The following is a 15,640-nucleotide window of genomic DNA, read 5'->3' as shown; positions in this document are numbered from 1 at the left end:
TTCACAGCTTCAGATCCTGGGCGTGGACATGGCACTGCTCGTCAAGCCATGCTGAAGTGCTGTCCCACATGCCACAACTAGAAGGACCCGCAACTGAAAATATACAACTATGTACCGAGGGGGCTTTGGAGAGAAAAAGGAAAAATAAAATCTTTAAAATTAAGTATATACAGTGATAAGAATAGCATTTCAAGGAGGAAAGTTTCTTCCATATCATTTTTTGGTTTAAGCAGATATATTTGGTGTTATATAGATAAAATGACCATGTATTTGATGCCATTTTTCACTTGTCGTCCACATCACTTAGCACCATAGATGCAAAATCTGAATCACTCTGCTCAAATTTCCAGCCTGAAAAAGATCACTTCCATCTAGGCTTCTGAGACTGGAATCTGGTTGATCTGGTTGTTTGTGGCAGTAGTATGGCAGACACTCCAGGGTGGCCTCCCAATCCCCAAGCTCCCCTATTTTTCACTAACAGCCCTCCAGTTGTGTTTAGGGCAGCAGTGTGCCCATTTAAGAACATGCACCTTCCCAGACTCCTTTGATACTAGAGGGGCCACAACTTAGGTCTTGCCAAAGAGGTATAAGTAGAAGTTCCCTGCATGGGGTTTCCAAGAAAGCCGTTGTTTTCCTGATAAAAAGAGATGAGTCCAATTGTCACATGCACTTTGCCCTTTACTCTTCTCCTTCTTTCTGCCTGGAGTATGGATACCATGTTGTAGGGGCAGCATCCCAGCTTTCAATTCTGAGGAAGAAAGTCAGGCACTAAGAGTAGCAGCAAAAGAAGCTATAAAGAGCTTGGGACCTTGTTGACTTCCTTAAACAGGTGTATCAGCCCTACTTCAAAACTTCTATTATTGAGAGAGAAATAAAGCCTCTATTTAGTAAAGCACTATGGTTAGTTCCTTTCAGCCACGTGAAATCCTGACTGATGGAAATATAGAAGAGAGGAAAATATGAAAATTTTAGGTTTCAAGAAAAACTTACATATCTTGAAGATATTGGCAATCAAATGCACCAGGCCATAAATATATTGTGCTGAGCTTTGGTTTATCCAGATTTTGTCAGTGATTGCCTGAATCTTTTCCTTCGTTTCTTCCTCCCATCCTTCCTTCCCTTTTGAAACAAAGTTTGTAGAGCAGCTCCTATACTATCTATGTGCTAGAGGTAAACTAGTGAGCAAAACAGGCATGATTTCTGCCCTCGAATAATTATGTAAATATATAATGAGAAAACAATCTAAATATAATGAAAGGTGCTAGAGGGAACAATGAGAACACGTAAATGAGGGGCCACATCTAGTCTGGGAAGGTTTCTCTGAGGAGCTGAGGTCTGAGCTGAGACCAGAAGGATGAACAGGAGTTTATTAGGCAAAGGTGGTAGATGAAATGAGAAGAGAAACATCATCATGTGTAAAGGCCCCAACGCTGTAGAGAGAGCAAAGCACTTTTGAGGAACTGAAAGTAGTGCCCTGTGACTGATATATTGAGAGTAAAGAAGAAACAGCACAAAATTAGGGTGGAGAAGTAAATGAGCCAGACGACTCAGGGCGCTCTGGTCAGTTCATATGAAGGATTTGCATCTTTGTCCTAAGACCAATGGAAAGTCATTGAAGATCATAAACCTCTAGGGATGACCTGGCCATATTTGAGTTTAAAAGCCCAAATGCTGGGGCCAGACTGGTGGTGCAGCTGTTAAGTTCGTGCACTCCACTTAGGCGGCCCAGGGTTCGCCGGTGGAATCCCAGGCGTAGACCTACGCACCACTTATCAAGCCATGCTGTGGCAGGCGTCCCTCCTATAAAATAGAGGAAGATGGGCACGGATGTTAGCTCAGGGCCAGTCTTCCTCAGCAAAAAGAGGAGGATTGGCAGCAGATGTTAGTTCTGGGCTAATCTTCCTCAAAAAAAAAAAAGAAGAAAACCCAACCCAAATGCCATTCTATCCACATGGCCTAGACTGGATTGGAGATGTGAGGCTAGAGTTTATATGGGGAGCCTGGTTAGGATACCAGATGGGAGATGGTGGGCAAGGTGAGGATGATGACAGCTAGGATTCAGGAAGTGACAGTAGAGAAGGAGGAATGTTGTAGGATTTGAATACTATTTAGAAGGCAAAATCAGTAAGTCCTGCTGATGGATTAGACACAGAGGTTGACAGACAGGAGAGTTCAAGGACGACTCCTAGATTCTGGCTTGCAGAATTGGATGGCTGGTTGTTGGGGGGGTGGCCTTTACTAAGAAAGGAAACTTGGAGGAGGTCTGGGTCGGGTGGGAGGCATTATGATGAGTTTCCACTGAACATGATGAGTGTGAGGAACCTTAAGACACCCGTGTGGGTCTGTCACTTGGGCCTGTGAGAGCAGAGGTCTGGCATTCAGAGGAGAGGTCTGGGCTGCAGGCATCAGTGTGTAAATGGTGGACGAAGTTACAGATCATGAGATCACTTAAGGAGAGAGGATAGAGTGAATAGAGAAGGGCACTTAGGACCAAGTTGATGTAAAGATGAATAATCTTGTTCTCATCCTCAGGAAGCTTATAACTTGTGAGAGATGATGAGCTACATACATACGTGATTACAATATAGACCGAAAAGGACTTTTATCCTACCAATGCCATAACTGAGGCATTCAGAGGAGAGAAACCCTACACCATCTGAGAGGATCAGAGACCATTTCATGGAGAAGCATTTAAGAACATCTTTGGGGCCAGCCCCGTGGCCAAGTGGTTAAGTTCTCGCACTCCTCTTCGGCAGCCTGGAATTCACTGCTTCAGGTCCTGGGCATGGACCTACACACCACTCATCAAGCCATGCTGTGGCAGCATCCCACATAGAAGAACTAGAATGATTTACAACTAGGATATACAGCTATGTACTGGGGCTTTGGGGAGGAAAAAAAAAAAAAAAGAGGAAGGTTGGCAACAGATGTTAACTCAGGGCCAATCTTCCTCACCAAAAAAAGCATTAAAAAAAAGAGAGCACATTTATTAAAAAAAAAAAAAAAGAACATCTTTGTTGGATAGCTAGAATGAAGTGAGGTAGATGAGGAGAGGAATGGGCTTCCAGGTGGAGAGAGTGACTCAAAAAAAAGTTTGAAGTCTGAAAAGCAAGACACATTGGAGGTACTTCAGGGTTTTCCATTTATCTAGCAATGGGGTATAAGCAGGGGAGTCAGGAAAACGTGAGCTGGAGCGAGACTGAAGAGGGCGGTAAATGCCAGGCTGAGATACTTCACCTGTAGGAGTGCGAACTACCAAAGGTTTGTGTGTATGTGGAGGAGAAGGTGAGGTGATGAAGCAGTGATTACTTCATAAGAAGACCCCTCTGGTGTCCCACGTGGGGTGCACTGGAGAGGATGAATACTGGAGGTGGGGAGACCAGGTAGGAGGCTGGAGTGGAATATCTCAGAGATCGTCTGAATGCAACGACTGAACCCACTCAGCTAGTTAGCTTAAGTAAAAGGTAGATTTAGTGAAAAAAAAATTTTTATATATATGAATACCTCATGGAATGCAATCCTGGAAGTCCAGTTGGCTCACAGGAGACGGACAGCTGAGAGGCCCTCTCTGGGCCTCGGTCTCCCTGGAGACACACGGTCTCTTGCCTTTGCTTCTCTCTGCACTCCTGTAGTCTTTGAAGACCAGCTTCCTCTGTGAAGCTGTTGGCTTCTGCTCTTCCTTCCCCATGGTTTGTGCGGGGTTTGGGCTGCCATGACACTCACTCTGACCTGAATCCACTAGGTCTTACAGCTCCAGAGCCCACTATCATTTGCCACAGTCTCTTCAATGATCATGGCCTGACAAAAAGCTGTACCTCTGAGTGACAAAGTAGACTCCAAATCGATATCCCAGTCACGATCCACACAATAATATAACGCATCTCCTTCCCGCATTAACGTTGGTGGGACAGCCTAGCATTCGTACAGGTTTGCTGGGCGGGATTCAACTCACAGTGCTTCCACATTTGTGCAATAATAGGTTATTATCCATCCCCAGAAGGAGGACAGGGACCATGTTTGTCTTGTCTACTGCTAGGTAACAAATGACCCCAGTACTTGATGGCTCCAAGCAACAACAGGTATTCATCCTCTCACAGTTTCTGGAGGTCAGGAATATGGGAGTAGCTTGACTGGGTGGTTGCGGCTTGGGGTCTTCATGGAAGTTGCAATCAAATGTCACTGGGGTCGCAGTCATCTGAAGGCTTGACCGAAGTTGGAGAATCCACTTCTAAGATGGCCCCCTCTCATGGCTGTTGGCGGGAGGCCTTGTTTCCTTACCACCTGGGCCTTTCCACGGGGCCCTTAAGTGTTCTCACCACATGGCAGCTGGTTTTCTCCAGAGTGAGTGATCCAAGAGAGACCAAGGAGGAAGCCGCATTTATGACCTAGTCTCAGAAGTCATATCGTCACTTTTGCCCCATTCTATTTACTAGAAGCAAGTCACTACTCAAGGGAAAGGGAGTTAAGCTCCATCATTTGAAGGGAGAATTGTAAAAGAATTTGGAGACATATTTCAAAACCACCACAACCACTATAATTCCAGCACTAAGGCACTAAGGCAGGGAGTTATTCTAAGGAACGGCCGTTTGCGCCTTCATTCAGCTTTAATGTCTTCTGCTACGGTGTCCCAACAGCAAGTGGTTGGGCCATTTTGAGAAGTTGCCTGGCCATTCACGCAACATATGAGCTGCTGGGATTCCTTATTGGGGAAAAACTGGAAGAAGAGCTATGAAGTCTCAGAGGTACCTGAGAGCTAAGTTTTTCTAATGAACTAGAATTATAAATGAATATTTATAATAGGGACCTCTATTATTATTATTATTGTTGTTGTTATTATTCTTGTTATTTGAGGAGCAGCTATTTTAAATCTCTTTGAAGACTTGGGATCACTGATGTGTGTAAGATCAAGTGGATTGAGATCAGAGTGGGTGCCCTGGGAACTCAAACCCCACACAAACCATGGTGGAGGAGAGCCGAACGGGGTTCTTTCGTTCAGTTTTTTAATCCCTGGTATTCCAAGAGAAAAGAAGGGAGTGGTAGGTGTGGCAGCAATGGATGAGTGCCACTAAGCTCTCCCTTCAAGAAAGAGCCTGACTCAGCTGGGAGGAGCACGATTAGTGGCAGCACCTCTGGGAGCCACCACAGCTTGGAGCTGAGGCGGTGCTCTTCCCGGGCAGCCCCCAGCCAATGACAGAGCATGCTGAGGGCAGGTCTAGTTATTTCTGTCTAATGTGAGACTTCGCAGATGAGCAATCTTCGTGCTCCAAAACTCCGCATTGAGTGGCCGAGCCCTTGTCAGATGTGTATTGTGATCTGAGGCTCTCCCTGCCCAATCCTGCAGCCTCCTCCTTTCTCTCTCACACTGTCTCCCTCTCCCTAGTAAGCTCTTGCACTCCTAACTCCATCTTGGCATCCCGGAGGACATGAATGGGCTTGGTAGGGATGTATAGAGGGCGTGTGGTCATGGGAACCGTGGGGCTTGCTTAGGTGAAGGACAGTGGAATGCAGTGGTTAAGTGCTTTGGAGGCAAATAGCCTGGGTTTGAGCCTGGCTATGCTACCTACTAGCTTTGTGACATTGAGCAAGTTCCTTAAGCTCTTTGTCTCTCGGTTTCCACATTGGCAAGATGGAGATGATAATATAAACCTAGATTTTTCAGATTTTTGGGGAGGATCAAATGGTTCATTCTTATAAAGTGCTCAGCATCATTGAATCAGGCAAAGTTCTTAGTTGTGAACAACAGAAGCTGACTCAGGTTGATCGAAACAGAAAAAGAAGTGATCAGAAAGACAGCGGGCAGCTCCCAGAATCCCCAGAGAGGCTAGAGAAGCAGCTAAGAAAACAGAAACAAGGGCTGCAGTCAGGGCCATGGTCAAAATCATGCTACAAAATCAGCCTGGCGAGGACACTGCTGCTGCCACGCTGGAAGGTGGGATGCCTCCGTGTGTCCCATTGCCTCTGCCACTGCCATTCCCAGTTGTGGACCTCAGACCCTGCCCTTGGCCTTGCTGCCACTGCTGTCTGGAAATGTGATATGTCTGTCCCTAATCACACCAGCCCAGTCATCAGAATGGCTTCTCTGGGGTCCCCCAGATCTTTTCTCCTTCTCCCTTCCTCCCTTCTTCTTCTTCTTCTACTTCTCTTCCCCTCCCCCTTCTTCTCTGTCTCTCTCTCATCTCTATTTCCATGTCCATCATCTCTATCTCTATCTTTCCTTCCTCCCCCTTCTTCCTCCCCCTTTTCCTTCTCTATCCTCTTCATCTTCGTCTCCATCTTCTCTATCTCTACAGTAGTCCCCTCTTATCTACAAGGAATACGTTCCAAGACCCCCAGTGGATGCCTGAAACTGTGCATAGTGCTGAATCCTATATATACTACATTTTTTCCTATATATACATACCTATGATAAAATTTAGTTTATAAATTAGGCACAATGAGAGAATATCTGAATTGCCAGCCTCACAACTCTTGTGCTTTGGGGCCATTATTAAATAAAATAAGGATTACTTGAACACAAGCACTGTGATACTGCAACAGTCAATCTGATAACCGAGACGGCTACTAAGGGACTAATGGGCGAGTAGAGTATACGGTGTGGATACACTAGACGAAGGGAAGCTTCACGTCCCAGGCAGGATGGAGTGGGACTCCTCAAGATTTTATCACACTACTCAGAATGGCGTGCAATTTGAAACTTATGAGTTGTTTGTTTCTGGAATTTTCCATTTAATATTTTCAGACCACAGATGACTATGGGTAACTGAAACCACAGAAAGCAAAACCATGGATAAGGGGTGCCTAGTGTGTTTCTCCTTCAACCTTTCCCTCTCCACTGGCTCATTGTCCTTGTCAACTAGCTATACCAAATCTTTCCCATTGAAAAAATATGTGACCCAATGATCTCTCTTTAACTTCCTTTATCCTCTTCTTTCCTTCCTCAAACTTCTGAGAAGTCTATTTTTCTTCCTCGCTTCTTATTCACTCAACTACAATCTGGCTTCCCTCTCTTTTACTCCTCTGAAACTGCTCTTCCCAAGTTGCTAATGACCTCTCTGTTGCCTTGCCAGGAGTCACCTTTTCTGTCCCCCTGCTTGACCTCTTGGGAACATTTGATTTTGTTGACCATGACTTCCCTTTGAAATTCTTTCCTGTTCTTGGCTTGATGTTGCCATCCTTTTCTGGCTTTCCTCCTTTCTTGAACCTCACCATCTCGGTGTTCTTAGATTTTCATTCTTTGTTTACCTTCCTTATTTATTCTCTAGGGGTGTCATAACAAAGTACTATGAACTGGGTGGCTTAAATAACAGAAATTTATTGTCTCATGGTTCTGGGGGTTTGAAGTTGGAGATCAAGGTGTCAGCAAGGTTGGTTCCTCGGCTTGTAAAAGCATCACCCTGATCTCTTCCTTCATTGTCTTGCGGTGTTCTCCCTGTGTGCGTGCCTCTGGGTCCAAATTCCCCCTTGATATAAGGATGCCAATCATATTGGATTAACCTTCCTTCCCCAATGCCTGCATCTTAACTGACTATGTCTATAATGTCCCTAGTTCCAAATAAGGTCACATTCTGAGTTGCTGGGGGTTAGGACTTCAGCATATGAATTTGGGGGGCAGGACACAGTTCAACCCATAACATCTCCTAAGCATTGTGTTCCCTGGGTCTTGTCCTTAGCTCTCCCTGAGAAACTTCATCCAAACCCATAGCTTTAACTCCCGCACCACCTCTACAGTGAGGATGGATGCCCAAAGGCATTTCTCTAGCCTTGTCCTCTCTCACTGAGTTCTGCAGGGATAGATCCAATTCCTCAGGGGACACGTTTGGAGATTCACAGGTCTCTTTAAATTTATAATGTCCCAAATTGAATTTACCTTTTTCTCACAGCTCCTCCTTCTCCTGAGTTTCCTGTCACAGACATCTGGCTCCTCCAGCCCACCCTGGAAATTACCCTGGAGGCTTGCTCTAGCTTACTGTCTCCTTTCGGTCACCAAGTCCTGTCAGTTCCACTTCTTCCATAGTTATTTCATGGCTCTCTCTCTCTCTTTTGTTTTTCTTGCTGTCACTTCCTTGGTTTAGTCTGCATCTCTTTTAACTTGAATTATTATGATTAATAATGACAATAACAAGCATTTATTGAGTGCTTACTGTGTGCCAGGCCCTTACATAACACGTCTTCTAGTCTTACCCCCTCTTCAATTCATCCTGATTCCAGAAAGACCTCTATAAACACAAATGGAGTAGGTATAAATGTTTAGTCCCCTAAATTCAGAGGATCAAAAAGAATAATTTTTTTTCTTATAATTCAACTTAATGATTGTTTTAAACTTTCATTCCATCTGTGGGCAGAAAACATAATCTCAGATAATTCTGAGCAAATAACTGATTCCTGCACTGTGCTTTTTCATCTACTATTTCTTAATATTATAGTTCTTAATACTACTAATAATATTGAGACTGCCATCATTTTTCTTAGCAGCATAGTATTCCAATATATGAACGTACCAAAACTTTTAGGCAGTTCCCTATTTATGAACCACTAGATCATTTACAGTCTTTTGCTATTACAAAGTCTTTGTGACACATCTTTGCATAAATGTTCCTGAAATGAGAATCCTGGATCACAGGGTATGTACATTTTAAATTTTGATTGCTCTTGCTAAATTGCCCTCCTAAGAACTTGTACCCATTTATACTGCTACAAATAGCATATGAAAATGCCTGTTTCCCCTCATTAGCATCAACAGTAGTTATTATGAAACTTTTAAATATTTGCCATACTTTGTCTTAATTGTATTTCTTTAATTATGAGTGAGGGTGAACATTTTTTCATTATACGTTGTCTTTTAACCTTTTTTCCCCCACTGAATTTAACGTGAACATCTTTTCATTTAAATATTTATCATTCCAGATGTACTTTTAGGAGTTTAGTTTCTAGTTACAAACCTATAAGACCACACTAGACAGAATCTTTTTTGAAATAAGAATAAGACGTTTGTGACTAAGAATTCTTAGGTGGCTTCTAAACCTTAGAATAAACAATCAACCAAGAGTTTAAGCCAGCAGTGCCCCAAAGAAATATAACATGAACCACAAATCCGAGTTATGTCTGTAATTTTAGATTTTCTTATAGCCACATTAAACAAGTGAAAAGAAACAGATGAATTTAATTCAATAATATGTTTTTAACCCAATATATTTAAAATAGTCTTGTTTCAATATATAATCAATCTAAAATTATTAAGGAGACATTTTGCATTCTTTTTTTTTTGTTCTAAGTCTTCTAAATCCAGTGTGTATTTTACCCTTACAGAACATCTCAGTTTGACTGGCCACATTTAAAGTGCTTAGTAGCCACATGTGGCTAGTGGCTCCTGAATTGGATACCACAGAAAAGTAGTTGTAAAGAAACTTCCCAGGGCATAGAAACTACAACTAACACCCAAATAGCTTAAAATTGCGCATGACAACTTGCCTAGTTTTTTTGAGGCCAAGTTCTGTGCCTTTTAGAGAGGAGGTACTCAAAGTTTGTTTTTCTACTTGGGTTATTTTTACTTTTTCAATTGAATGTTCATACTTGTTTTATGTAGATATGGTCAAAATACCTCACTGTAGCCATGAATCATTTTGTTAGTCATGAAATAAAAAACAATTCATACATTTTACTTTGTTTCTCAGAAATGAGAGATGTTTTAAGAATGTGTTTTCATAAGATTTGCCAAAATTTTTCATGGAACAATAGCTTTTTTTTTTTTCCCTCTTCCTTTTGGACAATTGTTGAGTCGATGAAGCTTTTAAGATAGGTAAGAACAGATGTGTTGACTCAGTTTGGGAAGGCAAAAACAATTTTACTTGAAGAGAAGCCCTCAGGGAAATGACAGCCTTCCAGAGGTGTTTGAAATCCAGTTTTAGGAAGTACTGAGGCCTCAGCGGATGTAGTAATTGGGTCAAGAGCCAGCGGAGTTTGGGCAAACTCTGACCGTCCTCCAAATAGCGCAGTAGCAGGACTGGACTCCCTCACTTGACATTTCTCAAGACGATTTACATTTTAATTATTTGCTCAAAATTTGCCCCCCAACTGGTCCTTTACGCAGATGTTAATCCCATTTACTTCCCTTTAATTTTATTGCTTCGAAATCTACCAATTTAGGGAAAGAAAGAGAAGTATTCTGTGAAGTTATATAAGTGCTTTATAATATGATGTGAGAAAGAAATTCTTTTCCTGAAAATGATATTAATGTTCAATTCAAACATGGAGGCACTAACACGTTAGAAATGGACTTGGAGAATACCAGCTGGAAAAGCCCCATGTGCACCTAACTCAATTCCATCCACTTGGCTTACAAACTAGACAACAGACTCAGAGGGCGGAGACACTTGCTTAAACCGCGTGGCTATACAGACGTCTGGATTTCAGGTTCTTTGATGCCTGGACCAGTAGTTCTTTTTAGTATGAATTACAGCATTTTATAACATTTTCTGAGCACTTGCTAAGTGCTGGGCCTTGGGCTAAGTGGTTTTCATAAATGTCAACCATTCACAAAATCCTTGCAATATAAAGTATTTCAAATTTAGAAGAAAAAAATGATCACTCTTCTCTAACAATTTTTTTCTTGAAACTTCATTTGCTATTTTAAACAGAGATTGTTGACGCACAAGCCATTCTCCACTTCCAGAGTCAAGGTCTGCAAAGGAGGCCTGGGTATACTGCCCTGGGCTGTGTTTTGATAGCTACATAAGCGAAAGCTTATTCACCGCTCAAGCCCACTGCAGAGAGGTTTGGAAAGCACATCTTTTTCCATCTTTTCCTTTCTTAGTTTGTTCACTAATGATTTCTTCCCTCTCTTACTTCCTTTTTTCCCTTCCCTCTTTCTCTCCCCTCCTCCCCCACTTTTCTCCTGCCCTCCTTCCTGCTTCCTTCCACCTCATTATAGAAAGTGAGGTGTTAAGGGCATTTTCTGTCAAGATTCCAAACTCTTCGGTTTATCTTGGACGTGTAGAATGCTGGAACTGCAGGGGCCTTGGGCATCATCTGAAGGGAAGTGGAGGCCTGGAGGAGTAAAGGACTTTATCTGAGGTCAACTAAATGAAATTCTGCGCGGGTCAGAAAGCTATCGCATAGCAGGAGTCCAATCAACCCCAAGTTGGAAAGCTGTCGGAATAGCAAAGACAGTGTCTGATTGGCTCTGAGGTGTCGTCCTTTTTTAGTAACTTAATTCAATCTCAAACCAGCAAGTTCTTCAGCTTCACTTGAAGGAGGCCAGGATCCTTTGCCAGGAGCCTTAGAGCCAAAAGCAGATGGCTAATCACACCCAGCGCTTCAAAATCCCTAGAGTTGAGGGCTAGGCAGCCAGTGGGGCTCACAGAGAGCAGGTTCTCAGAGACACAAGGGCTCAGGACTTGTAAATACACGAGAGAAGGAAACAAGGCTTTGATTAACCCGTGCCTTCAAGCTCTTTAAGTCACTCGATTGTGGAATAGAGCCAACATATTAAGAAGACTTGAAGACGGAAAACTTGAAACTGGTTTTGCACTTTGGAAGCCCAGGTTTCCAGACCCACCGTCCTCAGCGAGGTTCTCAACACTGGGGCACTGACTTTCCCTTCCCCATGACTGCAGCAAAGGGAGCTTCAGAGTCAGTTCCTGGGCCTTAATTTCTTCCCTTGTAAAACAAGAGAACTGGTCCGCCTGACTGCTAAGGTCCTATCTAGATGTAAGAGCTGTGTGACTCCATAATCACAGTAAAATAATAAAATGACATGTGACTCAATTGCTCCTTGACTTTTTATCATCCTGATTTTCTCCCATCCCAGTTTGTGGCTTGGCCGAACTGGCTGAACTTAGGGGAATACCTTTGAGGCTCCAACTTACTGGTAGGTATTTTCTCTCACAAATTTTCCCCAAGGATGTTAGGGCTGCTGCGTTCTCTTTGAGATCCTCGCCTAGAAAACATTCTAGATGCAGAACACTGGTAGAGGTCAGCGGTATTAGTGGAATGTTCCCCAGTGTGCTCAGGATACAGCCAAACTCCAGGTGGCCTACCAGGCCTCACCTGATCTGGCTTCTCTTCACTTCCCAGCCTCGTATCGCACCTTTGCTCTCCTGACTTAAATTATTCTGGACACGGAGGTCTTTCCTTAGTTCCTCAAAGGGACCGAGCTCTCTCCCATCTCAGAACCTTGAGATAGGCTGATTTCTCTGCTGGAGCTCTCTTCCCCGGCTCTTGGTCTGCTTGGATGACTCGGGCCTAAATATCACGTCCTCAGGGAGGTCTCCACTGACCAGCCCGTCTAAACCGAAATCAGGCCACCCTGTCCTTTTCTCTTCAGAGCACTCAATATAATCTGTGATTTACTTATATTTGTATATTTGCTTCACTATCTGCCTCCGTACCTAGACTGGGAAGTCCTTGAGGGCAGGGGCTGTCTCTTTTTTGTTCACTATTGTATTTCCTAGCATCTTGTAGGCACTCAGCAACTATTTGCAAAATTAGTGAATGAAGGAATGCATTCACAGAAAATTCCCAGCACAGTCAGCTCTTGCTGGTTGTTTACATACGACACAACCTATGAGAACGCTTAGGGAGATTGTCCCTTTGACCCTGTTCTGGCATTGCGGAAATAGCTTTTGGTCCTTCGGTAAACTGGCAACTATTCCAATGTGTGTTTATTCAGAGTGAATCGATCTCTTGAATGACTCGGTGGGAACACCATTGAGCCAGTTAATGCAACCTCAACTCTCTCAATCTGAGTTCTCAGTGAACTTCAGGGAAGATCTCCTGACCAAGAGGATACCGAGATTTCGAGCTTGAACTAAAGTATACTGAAGAGGGAAAAATCAAATGAATCTCCAGTGACTGATTTTATCCATGAATAAAAGTCAGAGTTAAGTCATAGGTGGAATTACTACATAGTCACCTGACTGCCATCAGATTTGCTTTGCTGTGGCTGGGACCACATGAAAAAGGGGTTATGTGTTAAGAACGGAATAGTTCCTTTTCAATTCTGTAGCAATCATGTCTCTTTTTTTTCCTTCCAGTCCATGGAAAGTGTTATCTCAGGCAGCGTTGTGCAGGAAGTTGGGTTTATCACTTCCTCACAGTTGCCGTTTGTCCAGGACTTAACTACATGCTATCAGATTATATCAAAATGTAGGCCTTTGTGTGCTTAACTCATCAAAGGAGTGGACCCTCAGGACTTGATATCACTTCACTGCATATGCAGCCATGTAGCAAAACAAAGCCTATCTCCACAGGACAGAACTATTTCTGTTGTGGGGCAGCTCCGCTAGCTCGAGCTTGCAGAAATGGTCGAGTTTCAGGTGTCTGCAGTGTTTCACTTCTTGTTTTTATATTTATCTCTTTTTAGAATTGCAGTCATTTGGTTGTGTGTAAGGAAGCAAGACCCAAAATTTTACCTCCAAGGGAGGAGACGAGATTGCTCCAATCCACAGTGGCCGTCAGAGGCAGCACTCACCTTTACCTCGTCATCTTGATCTCCACTTGAGAACTCAGGTTGCTGCTGTGGTGATCTGGGCTCCGCAGCTGACCACGCAGGGGGTTCAAATCCCAGCTCCTCTGTTTCCTGGCTGTGAGTCCTCGGGCAAGTTATTTTACCTCTCTGAGCTTCAGTTTCTCCGTCTGAAAAATGGACAAAATAACAGCACCTGCTTCATAGCCTTATGATCTGAGATAAACGATATGGATTAAACAATACCTGAAAAGTGCTTATGGAACATGCTTACCATAGGACGCATATCAAGTATTGTAAAGCCCAAGGGGTGCCATACGCCATGCTCTGCAGAGTGGCAATGCGAGCTGGCAGAGCAGTCCCAGCCAGCTGAAGTTTCTCAGGCTGCACTTCCACCTTTGGGGCCTCGTTGCTATTTTCTTCTCCGTGGAGTTCCCTCTTCTCTGCGGTAGGCTGGCCGCCAGATGCTGCCTCTATTGGCAGCCACAGGAAGCCGATGCAACTGTGAAGTAATACTTCTGCTCCAGGGCTGGCTCCGCCCTGTTGACCAAGGTATTTTAGATCTGCTCAGCCAACTCCTTTTAATGCCTTGCCTAAAAAGGACTTCTCACCCAGCCTCGCTGCACTAGGAAATGGCTGACTGCCCCAGCGACTTCGGACAATGAGCTTTCGGGGGATAGAAATGGTGAAGGGAGCATCTTCCTCCCGGCTCAATGCTTCAGGGGTTTGGGGGTACCATCTGACAGCAACTCTCCAATATGAGGGTCATTTACCAAAATCAGATGTCAAAGGACCAGAGACGGGGCTTGATTCTATAAAATCTCTCTGAGCCGATGAAATATAATGAGACACTCAAAAAAAATTATTTGCATCAGAGCAGTATGCAAATTTTCACAGGCCTATGACCGGAAAGAAATTGTTACACCTAAAAAACTGTATACTTTAAGACGGTAAATGTTTTTTCTTTTTTAAAATCTGAAACCATTTTAATGGGAAATTGAAATAAGCCTGATTCTTTATTGCCTCTTTATACTCTGGTTATTCACTGATAGCTCCCTGTCTTCATAGCTTCCTCCCTTCAGGCCTCTGAGGTGGCAGATGCTCTGTGAGCCATACTTTGCCTCAGCTCTTCAGAACCACTAACCACCCTCCCTTCGGTGCCAGCTGGCTTTAGGTAGGTGTCAGAAGTTCCTATCCAGTGGATTTTACTTCTCTCTGGCCCCTTGGGGCAAGCCCTTTGGCCATCTCTTTAGCTTTTGCCCCTGGATGCTGTCTTTCAGAACTCCCCTTACTGACCATAGGGCCAGTCTCGCCTTACTTTCAGGTTCCCTGGCTGGATCCCAGGAGACAGGTTCCCAGGCTGGATCCAGAAGGTTGGGCTCCATAATATCTGGGGACAGAGTTGGGACATTGGCTACAACCCTCTTAGGATAGTTGTGAATGCTGAGGGAAGACCAGCCCTTTCTGTAAATTAATGAGATTGAAAAGCAATTTTTTTCTAATTGCAAAAGCAGTAAATGCACACATACACACACACACTCCTGAACACAGAAATGTATAAAGTTTAAAATTGAAGGCCCTCATATCATCCTCCTAGTGCTAATTCTTTGTTATATACTGCTCCAGATTTATTTCAGTGCATATAAAAGGATTTGACTTAAAGAAAAAAAGAGAATGGAATGCATACCTACCCTTCTGAAACTTGCACGTTTTTCTTAACAGTATATCTTGGATAGATTCAAATGTCAGGATACACAGATTTAGCCCATTATTTTGTACGATTGTGGCTATTCCACAGTAGAGCGGACTATAATTTATTTACTCATTTCTGTACTGATGGACTTTGAACTATTTTAGATTTTTTTTGGCTTAACAAACAGTGTAGTACTGAACATCCTTGTGCAAACTTCTTTGTGCTCATGCGTGAGTATTTCTGTAGAATTGTTGTGTTAAAGTGTGTGTACTTTAAAATTTTAATAAGTATTGCTAAATTGTACCAGCGTACCAATTTGCAATCTACCCAAAAATCTGGGAAGTCCTCTTTTCTCAAATGCTTATCAATTCTAGAATTACCAATTTTTATAAAGCTGGTGGGCAAAAAAATCTTGTTTGGTTGTGTTTCTTTTGTTAGTAGTGAAGTTGAACATGTGTTTCTTTTATTAGTAGTAAAGTTGAACA

The 15,640-nt window shown here is 43.2% G+C and overlaps 1 long non-coding RNA gene across 2 annotated transcripts in view; it reads right to left on the bottom strand.

The window, feature by feature from the left end:
- The window catches only part of LOC138923372 (uncharacterized), a 46,597-nt gene extending 32,650 nt beyond the window's left edge, over positions 1 to 13,947 (bottom strand). Inside the window, exons 1-2 of one of the 2 annotated variants that reach the window (XR_011436886.1) lie at positions 13,737 to 13,909; positions 13,469 to 13,632 (exon numbers count right to left, since the gene is read on the bottom strand). This is a non-coding gene — a long non-coding RNA (uncharacterized lncRNA). Of the gene's footprint in view, positions 1 to 10,802; positions 13,633 to 13,736 lie in introns of those variants that run through there. The other variant, XR_011436884.1, reaches the window with a different exon arrangement.
- Between the last annotated feature and the right edge of the window lie 1,693 nt (positions 13,948 to 15,640).

The sequence above is a fragment of the Equus caballus genome, chromosome 1, assembly GCF_041296265.1.
Source record: "Equus caballus isolate H_3958 breed thoroughbred chromosome 1, TB-T2T, whole genome shotgun sequence".
NCBI lineage: Eukaryota > Metazoa > Chordata > Mammalia > Perissodactyla > Equidae > Equus > Equus caballus.
This window is presented reverse-complemented; position numbering and strand designations above follow the sequence as displayed.